At 39.7% G+C, this 22,347-nt stretch overlaps 1 protein-coding gene across 8 annotated transcripts in view; it reads right to left on the reverse strand.

The window, feature by feature from the left end:
• trpm3 (transient receptor potential cation channel, subfamily M, member 3) overlaps window positions 1-22,347 on the reverse strand; it is a 149,098-nt gene that overhangs the window by 110,584 nt on the left and 16,167 nt on the right. The gene's annotated exons all lie outside the window — the stretch shown is intronic.

Here is a 22,347-nt window from a genome sequence, read left to right on the forward strand (position 1 = left end):
TAGGTAGATTTTTAAAAAGTCTGATTAGGTATCAAATGCTGTAAATAGGCCAGACCCACAAATATTCACAAGAAAGTCATATTTGTCCCTTTACAGTGCTAGTCGTGGTGTCCACATTGTATAATGGAGTATTTATTACACCACACGACAACCAGCCTTTAAAAATCCATATATTCAAATTGAGGAATAAAAAATCCATAAACAAATCAGTCTGAATTAAAAACCACAGGGTTCAAAGCTGAGGAAAATACTAGCGTCTTATCATGCTTTTACATTAATTCAATTTAATAATCATCCAAGGCACCCCCACAGTATTTAAATAGAGTTTCAATGCCTTGGCCATTATTTGTCAGTAATTGCATGTTTATTGTTAACCGTAAGTAGTTAAAAAAAGTTCCCTTACAAGAAAAAATGCAAATGTAAGAGGTTTTAACAGCAATGTCCATTTCAAAATCACGATGGTTACATTTTCTCTAATTAATGAATCAAATGTACTGCCAAATAGTTTCAGATCACATTGTTTTAAATTATTTATACAGTGGCCCTACTTACGAATATTTTTACATATGAAATATTCAGGTTACAAAAAGCCTCAATCAGAAACGTTTTGTTCCAAGATACGAATCCAAGTTACAAAACGTCAAACGAAATCAAATATCCGACGAAATGTAAATACACTTCCTGTGTCTAGTATGTAAATATTTTTTAGTTGTCATGGTAGCGTTGCTTTCCCATTGGCTATCTCTCAACACCTCGCTGACCTCCAATTGACTAGAACGAAGCTGCGTATCTATGATGCCGGAACTGAGGTTGGCGCACTGTAGGCGCACATCAGAGCTGCCCGAACCCAGCAGAAAATGACGCCAGTCCAACCCAAAAATGGCACACTGGCATATGCAAGAGCCATAATTTTAAGATGTCTAGTTGTGTCTTTACGTGCGTGTGTACGTATGTTTAGGGCAGGGGTCGGGAACCTTTTTTTGATGGAGAGAGCCATAAACAATTCATATTTTTTTAAATGTTAATCCTTGAGAGCCATGCTCTGAATTTAAGTCAACATACATGAAAATGCCTTTTTAGTCACTTCACCATTTTTAAAGTACAAAAAGTCTCTGAATTATTTTGACAACATTGTTACGTTGCTAATCAATAAGTATCAACGAGAATATCTATGCAGAAGAGTGTAATGAAAAAAAAATGATTATAAGGCGCTGGGGTAGTGTCAATGCCATAATACCAACGTAACGCTCCTATTCCTGCACTTTCTCACCAGCTGTTTCTAAAGTTCACCTCACAGGTTAGCGGAGAGCCATATAAACCCATCAAAAAAGCCATATGTGGCTCGCGAGCCATAGGTTCCCTACCTCTGGTTTAGGGGTTAGCTGCCAATTGCAATTCCACCTCATTGGAAAATATCATTTTGTTTCTTGTTCATTTTAATGGCTTAATAAAGAATATTATAATTGTTTCTCTTTTTTTAGTACATACATAAATATTCATTTATTCATTCATTTTCCGAACCGCTTATCCTCACAAGGATCGTGGGGGTGTTGGAGCCTATCTCAGCTCAACATGGGCACCAGCTGGGAGAAACCCTGAATTGGTGGCCAGCCAATTGCGAGGCACAAGGAGATGGACAACCACTCATACTATCACACATGTACCTAGGGTCAATTTAGAGTGTCCAACCAGCCTACCAACCATGTTTATGGGATGTGGGAGGAAAGCAGAGTACCCGGAGGAAACCCATACAAGCCCGGGAAGAACATGCAAACTCCACTCTGTGAGGACTCACTTGGGATTGAACTCTCGACGCCAGAACTGTAAGGGATTAACCACTTGGCCACCGGCCCGCCTAGGCATAAATATTTAATTAAAAATGTACATATATACGTATATTATAATTTTTAAAGGGTTAATCTTAATTATCGTGCAATGACTTATACTAATTCAGTTGCTTGTCAATTCTTTTCTGTTGCACCCCCCCCCACCAGGAACAATTCAATTTTGCCCCCCATCAACAGAATAATAGTATTTTTCTATAAAATTCTAAGTACACCTCTGCATAACTTTCTGCGTGACCTCAAAGTAAGCGTGCCATTGCTTTCCACCGAGTGAATGTGCAATGAAACTTTATTCTCATCTCAGCTCATCTCATTTTCTGAACCGTTTTATCATCACTATGGGGATGCTGGAGCCTATCCCAGCTGACTTCGGGCCAAAGGCGGGGGACACCCTGAATTGGTGGCCAGCCAATTGCAAGGCACAAGGAGACAAACAACCATTCACGCTCACACTCATACCTGGGGCAATTTAGAGTGTCCAATCAACCTACCATGCATGTCTTTGGAATGTGGGAGAAAACCGGATTACCTGGAGAAAACCCACACAGGCCAGGGAGAACATGCAAGCTCTACACAGGTGGACCAATCTGGATTTGAACCCAGGTCGCCCCCACTGTAAAGCCAATGAGCTAACCACTCTCCGGCCAGGCCGCCCTGAAACTTTATTCTACAACGGCAAAAAGTTTCTTAATTCACAACCTCCCAGGTAACGGATCGCCCAGCTTCCTGACACAACCCACTTAAGCGGGAATCAAACAGATACCATCACAACAGCAGCAGGGCAGTCTGACTACTTATCCACCACCCGTGATAAATTAATGTTAACGAACATGCATTCATCTTCCATACCGCCCATCCTCAAAATGGTTGCAGGGGTTGCAGGAGCCTAATCCAGCTGTCTATGGGCGAAAGGCAGACTACACCCTAGACTGGTCGACAGTCGGTCATAGATGATCACTCACTCTCACAATCACTTCCACCGAGTGGGAATCAAACCGAGACTGTCCGCACTAAAGTCAGGCGCAAGAACCACTGCACCATCGGGTGGCTGTTAATGACTAAACAAACAAAAATACAACTAAGATAACAGCTGCAGTTAACTCTGTCGTGTAACTACACTCTTTTCATCCATTTGCTGTGAATTTAAAAGGATTTATCACAAATTGCACGTCCAATCCATTTGATTTAGAAGGGCTGACATTAACTAAATTGCTGGCAGCCCTCCCAGTTGAAATGGATTGGACATCTAGTATCGTCAATGGCAGCCAATGAGTTATTGAGGTCAGCTAAGTGTATGTGCAAATAAAAAAATGGAACAGTTTGTCTTAAAATGACAAACCTTTAGGGGAAAACCGAGTGATCTGCAATAAAAGCAAACTATTGTGTTTCTGCTGCCAGCAACATAAGTCAACTGAAGCACATCTCCAAATTCCCGCTTAAATTAAAGACAGGAATAGCTACAGAAAACTTCATTACAGATTAGCATAATCGCCTGATGGCGCTCACATTGTTGTTACTATATGTGAAGTATCCCACTTTGCCTTTGAGCCTGCACTTCCAAGTCACAGTTGACAGTCAGCCACTGACATTAAGAATCTTCAGCTCACCTCCCACCGCCTCGCCTTCTCTAGGGGCCTCCCAGACCTCGCAGGAGCTGTCCATCATGTGCAATGCTATTCAGTGGGGGGACTTTGTGTGTACTCTGTACATACAGTATGTGTGCTAAAGTCTTTCATTACAAGCCACCTTTGAGTTTCTACTTCTTTTTCTGTACAGATTTTGACCGGTGCAGAAAAAAAAGAATGATGTCCTGTCCTTTTACATCAAGCGTGAAATACAAATCTGCTCTATCACTCTCTTGACTCTAGATGGCAGCCTACAATTGCAAAATAACAACAGACCAAAAGCTGCAAACCCAACATTTGCGTGTACAATGTACATAGACGCAAATGTACTTGGGTCTGCAGCTTTTGGCCTGATGTTATTTTGCAATGTAGACTCTACATTGTGCTCCCATGATTTTCAAGGCCTTTTCCTTTGCACCACAAGATGGCATTACACACATACAATTAAAATATTCAAATCCAAAGGGGAATGGGGACACTAATTCCCATTTCCCACAATATTAACATATATTCAGGCCCTCGCCGACAAGAAGACTCAACAAGATGGTCTCACAAGTGTTTCATTTCCCCCAAGGCAAAATTAACTTGACAAATGTGCAATTTTCTGAGTGCTTCAGAATCAGATGGTGTTGGGACAACAATAAACATATGGAAATGGAATACAACACTCATAATTATTGGCATTTTCAAGATATAGTAAACTTCATTTTCCCTACAGCACGTAAACATATTTTTGGCTCTTTTAAATAATGTGTATGTTCTGTATTTCTAAGTTGTCCTCATGTGTGGTTTCCAAATTGTACATCGCAGAGTGACGTGGAGCAACACTCAATAGGTGTTTCATGACAGCCGGTCTCCTTACTGGGGCAACAGGACCAGCAGACCCAGTGACACCATCTATTTGCCCAGTGACAGGAGTGACAGCGAGCTCCAGTACTACTTGTCAATCACACAAAACCAAGCAGTATGCTCTTGAAGAGACGGGGTGCAAACCAAGTTAGAGACTTGGTAGATGCATTCATGTGTCATTAACTTATTGGCTGACAGTGACGGACGGCTGGCAACAATTGAAAGGATTTATCGTATTTTCTCGCAAATATGCCGTACAGTACGGTTTATATGGGCACAAATTAGACTTGACATGCACGAAACTGCAAGGTGACAAAGATAAAATGCCATAACGCAAGACAATGCGGCCGATACGGTCATTTATTTCAAAATAGAGAAAAGATAAACAGATAAAGCGCTTAACAAAATATATTTTGACATCTATGAATGAAATTCAAGAAGAAGAAAAACGTATCTTGCATAAAACGTGAAAAAAACTCACTTACTTGTGCCTGCCATTGCTTGCTCAGGTCGCCACCATTTTACCTAGGGATGACAAACTAGACCGCTACGGACACACTTCCTGGTTGTACTGCTCACGTGACTTCCTTTTTGAAGTTGTCTACGTGCAGGCAACACCTTTTAGGAATGTGCAATCCAGCAATCGATTTATACAGTATCTCAGAAATAACACGTGCGATGATTTTTATGAAGATTTTCCCTTCAAAGTAACACATTTGTACTCCCTATTAAAACCATGAATATGGAGGTGACAATTGTGAAACAGGGGGCGTCTTATATGAGAGAAATTGTAAAATTCAACAATTTTAAGGCAATTTTAAGGGTTCGGCTTATACGCGGAGGCGGCTAATATGCGAGAAAATATGGTACTATAACCTGTTTGCCTAATGCTAATTTACAGTAAAGATGCAATAGACAGGCTAATATAAATTAACAGTGCATTGCGGTTTTTATGGGCGGAATAGTAGAAAATGGTAAGCACCTCTACCTTCTGAGATTGAAGATTGAATCCCTGGTGGGTTTCTGTATGGAGTTTGGATGTTCTCCCCGTACTTGTGTGCGTTTTGTCCGTGTACTCCGGTTTCCTCCCACATCCCAAAAACTTGCATGCATGGTAGGGTGACTGATCACACAAGTCTGTCACTTGTTATCAGTATGTGTGCATGGTTGTTCGTTGGACTGTGCCCTACAACTGGCTGGGAACCAACATGGTGTCTCCCGGTTCTTCTTCACAGTTGGCCGGGATAGGCTTTCAACAGCAAAGTGACTTTTGTGGGGATAAGCGGCTCGGAAAATAAATGGAGCGGTGTTTAACTCATTGCTCACAATTGAACATGATATATGTCCAATGCATTTAAACTGAGAGGATTGGCTTGGAGTGCTTATGTTTCAGTGTCGTTGACGGCACGAGACGTTTAATACATTTTGACTGGGAGGGAATCTTAGTTCACCACTTCCAGTGACAGTTAATATTTATAGAAAAGGAATCGAAGAAGACTAGCAATACAGCTATATTGGCACTTCATCTACTAATGTAGGGTACTGTCCTTTTTTCAAAACACTTCTGACTATGGTGGGCCCAAAAAATTACAAATCAAATATGAAAGGGCAATTTATTTTATTTTATTTTCTCATGTATAGCTCCAAATAATATTTCTATTTGTGAGTCATATATACAGTGGTACCTCGTCATACGACCGTTCGTCATACGGAATGCTCGTCTTACGGGGGAAATTTCGATCGAATAATTCGCCCGTGATGCGGTCAAAATTTCATGATGCGACCAAGCCAGGTCGCCATGGCATTTTTTTGTTTTTGCATCTCTTTCGTGTAAAAAATATGTCTACGAGCACTGGTGGGCGGACTTTGCATTTCCACACCCGTTTTCCCCCCACTTGGTCTACATTTACATACCAGGTAAACAATACGTATTACAATGGATCGGCAAAGTTTTGCTAAGAAAAGGCGACCTTTGACAATGGACATGAAACGCGAAATAATTGAAAAACATGAGCGTGGGGTACGTGTTGGCCAGCTTCCGCTGAAAGTGACGTTGGAACAGCAGCCCCTGCTGCACATGATGAACTCGTGGATGATATCATGTCGCTTGGAAATTCCTTGGGGCTGGAGGTTGATGAGGCAGATGTGAATGACCTAATCGCCGAGGACCACGAAGAACTCATGACACAGGATTTAATCGACCTACAGGAGCGTGAATATTTGTTGCCGGAACTTAGTAGCGAGGAGGCGGTGGAAGAGGCGGCTACAAAAGATATCAAAAACATGCTCGCGAAGTGGCAAGAGGTTTCGGATTTTATTGAAAAGACTCACCCTGACAAACTGGCAAGTGGTCGCGCATCATCGTATTATGATGACATTTGTATTCAACATTATCGAAATATTTTGAAGGGTAGACAAAAACAAACAACGCTTGATGCGTTTGTTTTGAAGACTTCGGCGGAGCGGCCAGGTGGTGTCAACCCGTAGAACTAAGTAAGGTAAAAAAGATTACAACTAATTTAGAATTTAGTTTTGTTTGAAGTTACATTAAAGGTTGAGTGTCTGTTTTTTTAGTTATCCAAGTTAATTTAAATTTGTTTGTTCGTTTAAGAGTGCAATGTTGCCGTGGAGAAAGTCACCCCGAACAGTCCCCCCCCCCCCCTCCGCCTCCGTGTGTGTTGTTCTCTCCCCTCCGCGAAATGTGTCTAATTTTACTCTTATTAAACACATTATTACTATCGAACCACTCGTTATTTATTACTTTGTTAATAGATGGTGAATTATAAGAAATAAAACATGTTTTCCAATCCAATATCCTGTTTTTGGTGTTTTCTTCAGATAGTTGGAACGAATTAATTTGTTTCCCATTCATTTCAATGGGAAACGTTCGTTCGAGTTACGAGAACCTCGTCATACGAGCTCAGTTCCGGAACGGATTAAGCTCGTATCTCGAGGTACCACTGTACATTGGAAAAAACTCATTCTTTCTTTTTTAATTTGCTAAACAAGATTGTTTCTGATGAAAGGCACATAATAAATGTGTTGTCTGTCCCTTTAACTAGAAATTCTTAAAGGGGGCACAAACCATCAATGTTTTTTTTTTTGTTTTGTTTTTGTTTTTTGTGCAGCCCTAACGATCCGGCAAAATATTTATATTTACTATTCACAGACAATGAGACGTCCAAATTATTTTCTGTTCTCTAAAGCACTGAAAACTATGATTGAGTACACGTTGAAAGGCATAAGTATCATCTGTGGATGAGCTGATCCATCCAGAAAGTATATTCTTACACCTAGTAGAAATATTGTTAGATATATGGAAAAATGTGACTGAAGGTATGCGCTAACAAAGTTTTGCGTTCTGGATGGACGCTAGAAAAAGCTTTTATCAAATTTGGCTGCCTGTGTGCGCCACTTATTCTCAGGATGACAGTTCAATAGCTCTGTGAATGCACACGCACACACAAACACAGCGACCCCCTACTTGTCTTGCCCTGAGGAAGCAGGAAGACCTCTGCTGTGTCGAGTATCGTCCTCCATCTGGAGACGGGCAATGATTACGATCACGTGTATGCTACCGCGTTCATAGAAATGTTGATTTTTCGGCTTTTTTAAAATAGACTTCTTTGTTGCTATGGTAGCAATCTTTTGCATTTAACATTTGACAATGAAAATCTTTTTAAATGTTTTATTTCTATTCCGGAACATCAACATTTACCCACAGCAACACAGTTAGACGTTATCAGCTGGGTAAACGGTGCATTTGACCAGACAGCCTTGTGGTTGATTTTCCAAACAAGGTAAGAGGATGGCAAGTATTTGAAATTATGACACAATTTAAACCATTTGAACTGGGATTGGATGCTTCCAGGCCTTCCCGGTTTAAATAGTCTTTTGCCAGTAATAGCAGCCAATTTAAAAAAAAAACTCAAATATTGCAAATAAAGAAAAGAATTCTGATGAAGTTGCTGCCTCCGCATTTAGAAATAAAGCGTTGAAGGTCCCTCTTCTTAAGGATCCTTTGCTAGCGCCTCTGAAGGTAGTCACTACAATTGCAATTACAGGATAGCCACTCTACCTCCTGATCCTGAGGAGAAAAACAAAAACTGGGCAAGAAAAAACTAAAGTGGAGATTTGATGCAGGCTGCCGGAGCATTCCTACAAATATTTTTAATAATGAATAACGTCTGAATAGTTAATGGTCGACCCTAAAAATTCTGACTGTCTAGTCATTATTAGAGCTAGGCGATATGGAAAAAAAACATTTTTTAAATCACAATTTACCTAAATGCTTAATTATTTAAAGAAAAACATTAATACAAGACACAGGTCTTTTTTTGTTTTGGTGTCTGATTATTTCCCAGTGCAGTAGTAGTGGTGGTGGCTATGCATGTCCACTTTTATTAATTCATCTAATCCGACATTCGACATATATGGCCATCGGTGTCTCTGAAACATGATGAGCCTTTCCAGTTCAAATGGATTAAACATCTATTACCAGGAATGGCAGCCAATGAGTGTGCTTGATTTGTTTCCGCACCATATGTTTGTGTTGTGTGGTCATTTTCCACACCCCTGATTTCCTAGTATAGGGACATCTTGTGGTTGTTCCACATGATTTATTTAATAGTAACAGCAATGTAAAGTTGATTAAAGTATGTTTTTAGAACATATTATAAAAATCAATGGTAGAAGGAATTAACACAATGCATAATTTACTATCATTTTGACTAAGTATATAATCAAATGCATTGATATATGAAATAGAAGTATGAGAAAGATAATATACAGTAAGTTGTATATATACCTCACAAAGCTAAATACATCTGTATTCACATGTCCAAGTTGCTTAAGATAATGGCTCTTTTGCATAAAACAACGGAAGTGTGCAAGCTTCGCGGAAATGGTTTTGCATTTGTGTTCTATTAGTGCTAAAAAAACAATTTTCCCTACTCACTCGGGTATCATTGAGAACAGTTAATATGCTGGAACCAATCAGCCTGAAAGGTGCCTTTTTAAATTCATTACATCTTTTAACTGAAGGCTTAGACTGCACAGAAAGTGGATGATTATTCAGTCTGCTATTCCATGAAAAGTCGCTCTCAAAGTCAACGCAAATTTCGATGTGGAGGTTCTGTAAGAGATTAACCGGCTCTTATCGGATCTAAATGTTCGTAATGTAAGATTAACGTTATTCAAATATTGCATGAAGTGCTACAATGGTTCTCCACATGTTACAAGAAAGACTAGTGGTACGCTGACTCCCTCTATTGGTACGCAAAAGACTGAATAAAAAGTTCAAATGACCATTTTTAATTCACTAAAGAACGATGTTCGAATCATTTGGTTTGACACACCTGCAATACAGTCCATTAATCACAATTTGGTTGTATTCAACTTCAACAACAAAAGATCCACATTTAATGTTTAGGATATTCATGCAAAAATTCATTTAGTATACCGCTTATCCACACAAAGGCCGTGGCGTTTCTGGAGCCTATCCCAGCCAACTATAGCAAGTAGTCAGGGGACAGTTCTGGTTAATGCACAGTTAAAATAATGTATTTTTTTCATTTGTCTGACCCTTTTGCGCACTGCTCTGACTGTAATAAAAACCACCTTTAAAATATTCATTTTTTTATATAAAAAAAGACAATTGCAGTTTTATCTATATTTAAGTTATTTTAATACATGAAATGAAAATAGTAAATATAAAATACAAATAAACGAGAAAATATTCACATTTAGCCGCCTCGTGGTTTAGAGGTTCACTCGCCTGACTCCGTGTGGGCAGGCACGGGCTCGATTCCCGCTGGTGGCGCTATGATTGTGTGTGCATATGATCGTTTGTCTCTGTGTGCCCTACGGCTGACTGGTGGCCAGTCCTGGGTGTAGTCTGCCTTTCGCCCGAAGTCAGCTGGGTTAGGCTCCAGCAACCCTTTCAAGGATGTGCAGTGCAGTGTGTAATATGAATGAATGAATGAATTTACTTTTTTTTCTTTTTTATTTATTTAAAAAAATTAAATAAATGTATAAAAATGAACAAATTGAGAATATTCACAATAAATAAACTATGCCTGCAATGAAAAGGATCCATATTCAAAGTATTTAGCTATGAATGCTCTTTTTTTGTGTGCTATTGACGAAACTAGATGTCCAGTCCATTTTAACAGTAAGGCCAGCCAGCAATCATTCATTGCTAGCCACTCTCAGGCTAAATGTATTGGACATCCAGCACCATCAGTAGTGTCAAATAAGTAATTTTGGCCTTTTATGTATTCAAAGAACCCTTTGTTGTGCCAGTCACTGAAAAGTGTTTGATAATCACTAGAGCATTTGACAATGTTTATAATTTAACTTCATCAAGACGCGAAACATATTGAACACCTGACCTTTCCTGTCACTTTAAAACAAACGGGAGCTCCACAAGCTGAAAAATGAAGCCATCCCTGAATCAAAAGATCAACATTGTTCAAATGATGAATGGTAGGGTGAGACAGAATGTGGAAAAAAAACAGAAAATCACATTGTTTGATTTTGAAAGAAATTATTTGCAAATCATGGTGGAAAATAAGTATTTGGTCAATACCAAAAGTTCATCTCAATACTTTGTTATGTACCCTTTTTTGGCAATAACGGAGGCCAAACGTTTTCTGTAACTCTTCCCAAGCTTTTCATACACTGTTGCTGGTATTTTTGCCCATTCCTCCATGCAAATCTCCTCTAGAGCAGTGATGTTTTGGGGCTGTCATTGGGCAGCACAGACTTTCAACTCCCTCCACAGATTTTCTATGGGGTTGAGATCTGGAGACTGGCGAGGCCTCTCCAGGACCTTGAAATGCTTCTTATGAAGCCACTCCTTTGTTGCCCTGCCTGTGTGTTTGGGATCATTGTCATGCTGAAAGATCCAGCCACGTCTCATCTTCAATCTCCTTGCTGATGGAAGGAGATTTTCACTCAAAATCTCTTGATACATGGCCCCATTCATTCTTTTCTTTACACAGATCATTCGTCCCAGTCCCTTTGCAGAAAAACAGCCCCAAAGCATGATGTTTCCACCCCCATGCTTCACAGTGGGTATGGTGTTCTTCAGATGCAATTCAGTATTCTTTCTCCTCCAAACACAAGAACCTGTGTTTCTACCAAAAAAATCTATTTTGGTTTCATCTGACCATAACACATTCTCCCAGTCCTCTTCTGGATCATCCAAATGCTCTCTAATGAACTGCAGACGGGCCTGGATGTGTACTGGCTTCAGCAGAGGGACACGTCTGGCAGTGCAGGATTTGAGTCCCTGGCGGCGCATTGTGTTACTGATAGTAGCCTTTGTTACTGTGGTCCCAGCTCTCTGTAGGTCATTTACTAGGTCCCCCGGTGTGGTTCTGGGATTTTTGCTCACCGTTCTTGTTATCATTTTGACGCCACGGGGTGAGATCTTGTATGGAGACCCAGATCGAGGGAGATTATCAATGGTCTTGTATGTCTTTCATTTTCTAATAATTTCTCCCAGAGTTGATTTCTTTACACCAAGCATTTTACCTATTGCAGATTCAGTCTTCCCAGCCTGGCGCAGGTCTACAATTTTGTCTCTGGTGTCCTTCGACAGCTCTTTGGTGTTGGCCATAGTGGAGTTTGGAGTGTGAGAGATTGAGGTTGTGGACAGGTGTCTATTATAGCGATAATGAGTTAAAATGGATGCTATTAATACAGGTAACGAGTGGAGACCTTGTTGGAACTCGTTAGAAGAAGTTAGACATCTTTGACAGCCAGAAATCTTGTTTGTTAGTAGGTGACCAAATACTTATTTTCCACTCTAATTTGGAAATAAATTCTTTAAAAATCCAACAATCTGATTTTCTGTTTTTTTCCTCCACATTTTGTCTCTCATGGTTGAGGTTTACCCATGTTGACAATTACAGGCCTCTCTAATCTTTTAAAGTAGGAGAACTTGCACAACTAGTGGTTGACTAAATACGTATTTGCCTCACTGTATATATACATATGGAGAGAGAGAGAGAGAGAGAGAGAGAGAGAGAGAGAGTGAGAGAGAGTGAGAGAGAGTGAGAGAGAGAGTGAGAGAGAGAGTGAGAGAGTGAGAGAGAGAGAGTGAGAGAGAGATGGATGGATATAGATATATACTGCTATCAAAATGTTGCTTTCTCTCAATTATAGGTGTCTTTTTGATGACGCAAATGCCACAAAATATGGTAGGTTCAACACAATTTTAAAACAGCACTATAGTATTTCTCTTTAGAAACGTGATAACTTCATTGCAATCTGTTAATACCTTTAGCTCCAAAAGCCCTGTTGTCAATTCAGAGATCTGCACACATCCGCACACACCACCCAGTACACAACCACACTTTAGTGCTTGCCGAGCTAATCTTCTGAGTCAACAGAGCAACGCAGACACAGCTCAGTGTCACAAGGTGCTGGAATGATCATTTCATTCCAAATCTGTACACCCGGATGCCATCTTAACTCAATAGCTGCCATTGACGGGGCTAGACGTCCAATCAATTTTAGAAAAAAAAATTGGCCAGCATTATTCAGTGTCATCATCACAAAAGCAAAGACTCTTTGAACTCAGTGCAGTGTGAATTGAAACAGATCTAAAAAGCATGCAGAGCCTATTCCTAGATTAGTGTTGCAAGTGTAAGTGCAGCAGCCTTCAAGTCACTATGGCAACATAAGAATAGCCTGTTTGTGTAACCACAGTCTTACAGTTTGGGGTAATAAACGTTTACTTAAGCATTTCATTAAAAAGTTATAAAGCAGCTTTATCGCAGCAAGCATTGCAGTCTTAAAGCCCACTGCATCAGACGCTTTGCCTGGTTGTTGTTGTTCAAAGGCACACGTCAGTGGACCTTCATTCGTAAATGTTGATATAGCAGTAAAGCATGTATATATTTAATTGTAAAAATGACAAGGCTCGATTAAGAACATATCATGCTTTCTCTACATCTCAGTAAGACGAAAGCTGAGTTTGTAGTTTAGTGCTGAACATTTTTTGCAATATATTAAAGACTTGAGATTTTTTAATTTTGCAATCACTGCCTGCAAAAATCAATGAAGGCTAGTGTTTTGAAAGACAGCAATGGGGAAAACGGGGATCAGATTTAATTTTGCAATAATTCAATTGAATCTGAGCCATCTAAATGGAAGCTATCTCCAGCCGAGGCACGACTGAGCATCTGAAAAAATTCTCCCTCTCAGGCATTTCTGCTGTTTCACTCGCCCACTGCCTGAATGAGAATACATTAGATGAAGAAACTCCAATTATAGAGCTTTGATCAGAGCCCGGGCTGCAAATCTGACAAACGCAAGCCACTCAAATAGAAAGCGTGAGATGAAATCAGCTTTTAAAAAAAGCACTCTGGCTGGGTTCAGTGCCTTCCTGACCACAAAAAATACTTTAAAAAAAATAAACACAAAATGAGGGAGCCTAATTTAAATGCACATTAAACAAGTTCAACAAAAGTCAAAGTGTAAAAATGTTTCAGTTAAGTCATTGAAACATGCCTTCACACCAAAACCACAATTCTTCTTGAACACGATAAGACCCATTAAGCTGTTTGGCTACCATTGATTCAATGTCCGTGGATTGATCGTAGCAATCGTACCAAGTCCAAATGGATTGAATTTATTACTGTTCTTGGATGATTTCCAGATTAAATTTTAGTAACTACCACAACACGTACTATGTACATATAGCTATGTTGGGAGAGCTGTGTTTAGAACATTCCTTTATTAATTTTCTGCTACGAGGGTCGCAGGGGGTGATGTAGCCTATCCCAGCTAACTACAGGCACCAGGCGGGGGACACCCTGAATCGGTGGACAGCCAATTGCAGGGCACAAGGAGACGGACAACCATTCACGCACCAGCCAATTTGTATGTTTTGGGGATGGAGGAGGACCTGGAGAACCCGGAGAAAACCCACGCGAGCCTAGGGAGGACGTCCAAACTCCACACAGTGAGGACCGACCTGGGATCGAACCCTCAACCCCAGAACTGTGAGGCCAACACGCTAACCACTCCCTCATCGTGCCACCGTGTTTATAACTGATATCAGTAAACAAATGCAATTGATTAAAAAAATTAATTTAAAAAAGAAAAAATATTAGGGGAGCCATTTAAGCAGGCTAATTATGAATTATTTACAAAATAGTTATTTTAAAATCAATCCATAAAAAAACTAAAAAACCAATCCAAAATAGATTAGACATCTATTGCCGTTAAGTGCAGCCAACGACTTGGATACTTCCAGCCGTTTCCACTGTGGCTAAGGATGTCAGTCAATCACACACAGCATCACCGCCATCAAAAAAGCCATCATATTTGTGCAATCTACTGAAACCTGCTAAGCGGATTACTACATGTCGTCCGTCAGTCCAGTCTTGGGTTTATGACTCAACTCAGCACCTCACTAAAGGAAGTGGAGATAAAAGAAGTGGCTTCAATGCCACACAGACAGGCCAACTACTTGGTACGCACACACTGCGTAGCGCCACATGACATCTTTCCACTTCCCTTTGCTTTTAAAATGAAAATCCTTTTCATTAGTGCGAGGCACATTGTTAGACACTAATAATTCACTAATTATGTCACTTAACTAGCACCATTCTTAACAAGTGATAATAACTCTCTAAAGGGTACACTTTCAGTCTAAATCAGCTGGGAAAATTCATGATAACATATTAGTAGACATGCTGTTAAAAAAACTATTCGGCGTGCCCATGGGTGGCTGGGATAGGACTACAGCACCCCTGACCCTTGTGGGGATAAGCGGTACAGATGATCAATAAATACTGTCACAATTAAATGAAACAATGACAACGTATAATAATAATGGGATATTTTAAATGTTTGTTGTTCAAGGTGCTCATCAGTTTGATCTGAAACAAGACAAATATATTGTATTCAAGAATATGCCTTCACCAGACCATCTGCGCTATTGACTGTTACTCTCACAATTTTTATGAGAGCAGTTCACACTACTCTGCAGTGATGAGCTACAGCACCCACATATGTCTGCGGAGCAGCAATTGTTATTCTTCATTTGTAATAAAAGTGAGATGTGTTGTATTGTTGTTTCCCAAAAGTGAGATACATTACATTTCTGTTCCCCCACTATTCAATGCCTTTCCAATTATTTAAAAAAGAAAAAAAATGAGGTAAGATATGAATCATATTATTACTCCAGTTATTCAAGTAAAATTGGTATCTTCGAAGAAAAAAAGGTTTTATTTATGTTTTGGTCAGATGAATTGACGCAGCAAAGATCATCCTAACTATTATCCTTGTATAACCTTGCCTTTGCCACTGTCGCAGTCTCCACATGGACAAAAGACAGTAGCAGGAGGACTCTGAGTAATCAGCCATACAAAATTAAATATTTTGCATGATAATAGTCAATGCCCTGACCAAGTGTCTAGTGCCCAAACTAATTTAGTTAGAAAACATAAGCGGGATGAACGCAACATTAAAATCAGTTGCTTTCAATGACCAAATCCAACTATTCTAAGCTTTTTAAAACTCTTCAGGGGGTGGGGGGCACTACACCGGTACACGGTCGATTGGTCGCCGGTCTTTTGGTCGCCGGTCTTTTGGTCGCCCGGAAGGTAAGTGATAATTACCATTTAAATCGTTGCTCAAATTTCCTAAAGACAAACTGCGAATTACTATTTAGTCATACTTAATGCCCAAGTAATTATTAGGGTAAAGAAAAGCTCCAAATTTCCCGGACTTGTATTGTTTTTTGTTAGAGAACTTGTTAAGACCCTGACTGACATAGCTTCTTAAAGGGACAACGCATGTACAAACAAACTCTTATACACTGACACGTCGGCTCAGTGAAACTGCTCATGGCCATTGTTGGGTTTTATCGATGCATAGACCGTGTTGTTTTACCTTGTTTTGTCGCCGGTCTTTTGGTCTTCGGTCTTTTGGTCGCCGGTCTTTTGGTCACCAAAAGACCGCAAACAAAAGACCGCGACCAAAAGGCCGCAACCAAAAGACCGCGACCAAAATACCGCGACCAAAAGACCGGCAACCAAAAGACGGCGACCAAAAGACCGGCGACCAATCGACCGCACACACACTACACCAAAAGACAAGAAAATGGTTTGGGAGAATGAAGATAGCTTCATCAGGCCGCCATGTGCCACTCTCACTCTCACTTTGTTAGTCTTGGCACTCGTGTGATTCCATAGAATTGTGAATGGTAGCTGAGTAAACATACGTACACACGCTTGTCAACACACAACTTAAAATGAGGTTACGCACACTCAGAAAAACTCGAGAAAGTATTCTGTGAAAAACCAGGGCCAAAGGCATACGGATTAGGAACTCATCGCCGACCGGAGCTGATGGTCCCGGAGAATATGAAAAAGCACAGGAAAAGAGGCTTTCTGTAGAACGGTCGCTCTTATACTCCGCTGCGTCCCCATTTCGGGCCAGCTCTAGCATCCAGGCATACGCATCGAACGCACCATTTTGGGTTGGACCAACGCAGTGTTCCCTTGCCGCACGGTGGCCGCTCCGCTGTACAAGCAGGCTCTCTTCTACAGCGTGCTAACCTTTCAGCTTACTGCCACTGAGTGGGAGGCCAGCAAAACGTCTATTAAAATGTAAATTAAAAAATAATTCAATAAATAACAGATACAGGACGTTTATTTATGTTTTGGGGATGTTTGATTTCTTTTCGACGTTTTTCAACTTTTTTTAGTACCTTCGAACAAAGGGTTTCCCATCAAAGCTTTTCATAACCTGAATATCTCATATGTAGAAGCATTCGTAAGTAGAGGTACCACTATATGTCAGAGATTAACAGGTGATGTCATGAACTTGATGGGATGGGTTTAGTTGTTTTTTCTAACTTGTTGCTAAAAGTGTATTGTAGTGGTTGGCATTGAATGATCATGTTTCAGTGCCGTTTACGGTGATAAAGTTCAATCCCCTTTGAATGGGAGAGTTTGACAGCAAATTACCACTCTCAGCCCTTCCAGTCAAAAGAGATTAGAAGTCTACCACTCTTAATGGCAGCCGATAAGTTAATAGCTGTTTGCGGTTTATCTTATTTGCAAAGATAATCACCACAGACATTTGGCTAAACATCACCATTGGAAATGGGAGCATACTAGCAAATAGTTCATTGTGACAATCTAATTACTACGCATCATTTGGCTAAAACTGTGACATAATTGGGTATTTTTATTTCTTGAGACAAGGCGGCCTCATCAACTCTAGACCAACAGGGAAAGCAGAGAAATGGGCCAAACCAGAGTTTAAAGTGGAGCTCCAATGCCAGGGGAGAGATGACAGTGGGCGAAGTGCCTGATTTCAATACCACTCAGTCCAACTGTGTCACAAGATGTCAGCCAAACAGCACAAGGTTTGTGAATGGCTGCGGGATTTAAGGCTACCCAACCACCCCCACAACCAAACCGACTTCTTCCATGATCTGCAGATGGCTCTATCATCTGCAGGGCATAGCAATAATGACACAGATGCTAAAAATAATGAGTTCAAGGTAGCAGTTTTCCACCATTCCACCATCACTTCTCTGTTCTCCAGGTTTGGCAGGACACATAATAGGAGGGGGGCAGAGTCAATCACCCAATCTTCTGCCTGTGAAGGTGAGGTAGTTTGACGTATACAAAACTACTGTGCACCAGAGCATAAATCAAGTTATACCCTGGAGCTTTGACTCATTTTACGAGTTGACCAAAAGAACGTTAAAAACGGTTGGTCAAGTACTGCCCCCTATTAAGTTGTGAATATTTAACATTTTAGACACATGAGCCATTGTCTGGCAAGTCACACAGAATGGAAACGTACACAGAATATAACCTGCTCTTTCTTTAACTCATTACGTGCAATTGATGATACCTGAACTAAATTTAATCTAAAATTGAATTGTTTTTTCTTACATTGATTGTGCAGTAAGATACCACTTACAATCCAAAAATTAAATATAATGTAAGTATTTCCTACATTTACTCTTTGCTGCAATTCGCAGTAATAGACGTCAAATCCGTTTGAGCTGTCCGGCTGTTCGGCATTGTGTGATCAAGTTTAAGCGCCATTGTTAATGATTGATGTCCAAACTATTTTGACTCTGACTCAAAAATCACCATCAGCATCACATCAAGTCATAATTAATATTCAACATAAAACAACAATATACTATCACCAACTAGAAAATCAAGTTTCCAGGTTTCACCAAGTACAATTTAAGACTTTTTAAGTGATTTTCGAGACCACCTAAAACAGAATCCATGCCATTTCTGGGTCAGATTTAACAGCCAACTTCAATAAATAAATACTAAGTACCTCATAGAATTTTAGAAAATTTCAGAGGCACAATTTAAAAACCACGTTAAGACCTAGCAGACAAAATGCAATGCCTTTTTAGGATCAGAATCAATTTTAGGATTAGAATCAAGACCCTGGAAAACTTTGAAGTGCACTAAAATGACATTGTGAGTGGGGGGAAAAAGTCGATCAGTAGTAAGCTGAGGGTTTTCTGTTGTTTTGCGCGATTTGGCATTGATTCAACTTGGGTTTTTTAAACTAAAAATGACAGTTGAAGGAATCACATATGTCTGGGTCGTTAGTTGAGTAAAATACTAACAGAATAAGTGCAAATTTCCAGCAAAAGCATTAATAATAGCAATGTGTCCTTGCACATTACTAACAGGGCCATAGAATGAAAAGATCTCAGAGAGTCCGACGGGGTCCTTTGGCATGGGGAAGAATGCAAGAATGTGTTGATTTTGCAAAAGTGAATTGTCTGCAGTAATGAAAATCAAGGTGAGGATGGCGTCACCTGGACCAGACAGAGGAACGAGACAGCCTGATAAGGGCATCGAAATACTGTCTGGAAGGGACATGACCAGAGCTATGCCTTTTTCGTATATACATTTAAGCGTGAGTGATGGATGCTACTGATATTTTCTAACTGGACTTTACACTGGTCAAAGGCTAGGTAATATTAGCTGGGATGCTCCATTGCATTTTAAATATCTCTCGAATCCAATATAGTCAAAATATAGGAAATTGCAATCTGTGAATGATTTTTTCGTCACTGCATTTTTAACCTCCTATTCTGAACATGCTAAGGTTAATTTTAAGAAGCTAAGATTAACTTACGGTGGCCCAGTAACCGAGTGGATAGCGCATCGGTTCTGCAGTTCTAGGGGCAATGGTTCAATCCCAGGTCAGATCAGACTGTTTGGAGTTAGCATGTTCTATGTGGGCTTGCGTGGATTTTATTTGGAGTACTTTGGTTTCCTCCCATATCCCAGAAATATGCAGGGTAGGAACACTCTAAATTGCCCCTAGGTATGAATGTGAGCGTGAATGTTTTTCTGTCTCCTTGTGCCCCGCGATTGGCTGGCCACCAATTCTAGGTGTCCCCAGCCTGGTGCCGAATTCAGTTGGGATAGGCTCCAGCCTTCCCCCCTGGTGAGGATAAGCGGTTCAGAAAGTGAATGAATGAATAAAATTAATTATATTAACATATTTAATAATAATGTGATATTGGATTCCCTGGGCCACATATGGGAGACCCTACTTTCAACGCAATTACTCACATGTTTTGTCATTTGGGTAGCTGGGTTAAGGAACGATAACATATCTACATAGTAATAAAAGGGGCAGAATGTTTATGAGATATCAAATAATGTTCACTGGCATGTAATTATCTCCATTTGTTGATAGGACAACTCTGGTAGCTCATTTTGAAAGCAGCCACTGCAGAAAATTGCCAGTTGTTTGGAGCTCTGCTGTGTCGTGCAAGAAAAAAATCTGTCTCTAGCATTTAATTGTGCCCTTACATTCCGCTCAGTGCTTACAAATTGTTGTTGAAGAGACTTTTCATATCAATGGGCTGCTTGCAGCTGCCCAAAGCAAAATGATGAGCATATATGGATGTGATTAAACTACCGTATTTACTCATATATAAGTCACCCGAGCGTATAATCGGAACAAAATTGCCTTAAAACTGTTGAATTTTACAATTTCTCGCGTATAAGCTGCCCCCTGAATCACAATTTTCCCCTCCATATTCATGGTTTTAATAAAGGAGTACAAATGTGTTACTTTGAAGGGAAAAATTCAGGGCCACCACGATTGATCAAATAATCGATTAATCAACCACTACTTTAGGTAGAGATCAACTGTTTTTAAATATTTAGCTATTTCCCAGGGTCCTTTCACTTCTTTAAAAATTATTGATATATTTCTCTTTTTTAAAAAGGAAACAAAAAGGGACATCTTTTTAGATACATATTATAATAATTTGTATTTATGTTCTTTCTAGATACTATATATTATAATAATTTGTATTTATGTTAATTTTTTTTAATAAAAAAACGGAACAACCAAATATTCTGAAGTCTGTGCTCTTCAATTAAATGATATTGACTATTTAGTAAATGATTAAAAAAAATAATTGCAAACATCTGCTTTTGCTCTGGAAAACAATTAAGTTTACATACGGGTAAAATAAATTTGGAAGTACAACTTTTTTGCATGCATAGTTTCGATAGAGACTTCGAGCCAGAGGGGGGGACACCCTGAATTGATGGCCTGCCAATCGCAGGGCACAAGGAGACAAACAACCATTCACGCTCCCACTCATACCTAGGGGCAATTTAGTTTCCAATCAGCCTACCTTGCATGTCTTTGGAACGTGGGAGGAAACTGGAGTACCCAGAGAAAACCCACGCAGGTCCAGAGAGGACGACGCGCTAACCACTCAGCCACTGTATATATACTCCGGTACTCCTGTCAGTGTTTCTCTTAGAGATTTGTACACTCTACTTCACTGCTGTTTATATCCAAGCAACACAAATCCCACAGGCTCAAGCTTAGTTTTTTTTCTGCAGGACAAAAACATTTGTTGCATGAGACCCATGAGGCTAAAAACAGTCGATGCTGCTGTCAATTATCCTATTCATTCATTTACATTTCTGATCCAAACGTGTAGACTTGACTCGCTCACTGTCCGCTGCCAGGCCTCCCTGTTCAAATGGATTGGACGTCCACTAGTGGCAAAATAGTTTTAATTCACAGCAGAAGGATGAAAAGAAGCAAATGATTGGACATTTAACATTGTCAGTGGCATTGCAAGAGTTCCTGCAGTTATCCTCGGTGTCTGACAACCCAAATCAAATCTGGCAATGAGCAGTCAATTTTTGGTGCCCTTACCTTCATCCACAAATACTAGCAATCATTTTGAAAAATAGAGCAGATGTTTCATCATTGCGAGGTTGACTTTTATGTATCAATGCAGACATGCTACTCGTCCTTCCCAAGATCAAGCAGACATGAGTAGATACAAGGCACGGATAGAAACGTACACTAAGGAAAATGACCATCAAGTCTGTCGAGCCTTTCAACCATAAAACAAAGTTAAAGGGGAGTAGATGCATTTTTGTTTAAATGTATAATTAATTTCAAATTTATATTTGACCTATCAATAGTGATTTTTGAATTTTTTTAAACTCAAACCTGAGATCGTTGTTAAAGCTGGAAATTATTATTCCCTTCCCTACCACTTATTTAGCAACAAGTAGAAACGTCTGAAATGTTTTAGTCAAATCCCAGATTTACAGAATTTGTTGGCATTTCATAATGGAAAAAAATGAATTAATTATCAATCACTAATCACTGTTTCATGTCCAGCAGTTCTTGTTTTTTTTTTTTTTTTTTATTGCTTCATTTTGGACATAAGCTAGAAGACAAAAAAAAAGAAAAAGAAAATATACACACAGAAAAGCCATTCAAAAATAATGATAAAAATAAAATAAAAAATATATAATGCTACCCCAGGCCTCTGCACAGTGGTGTAATTATAACATGATTAGAGAACAGCAAAGAATGTGGTGTGATTTATGGTCAAGAATGTGTTTTGCTCTACATGGGACAGAAATGCTTTTGGACAAATTACTTTGATTGTTTTATATGAGCCTTGCAGTAAACCACCATCAATAATGACCACAAGAAAAACGGTTTTAATG

This window comes from Stigmatopora argus, chromosome 5 (assembly GCF_051989625.1).
Source record: "Stigmatopora argus isolate UIUO_Sarg chromosome 5, RoL_Sarg_1.0, whole genome shotgun sequence".
Lineage (NCBI taxonomy): Eukaryota > Metazoa > Chordata > Actinopteri > Syngnathiformes > Syngnathidae > Stigmatopora > Stigmatopora argus.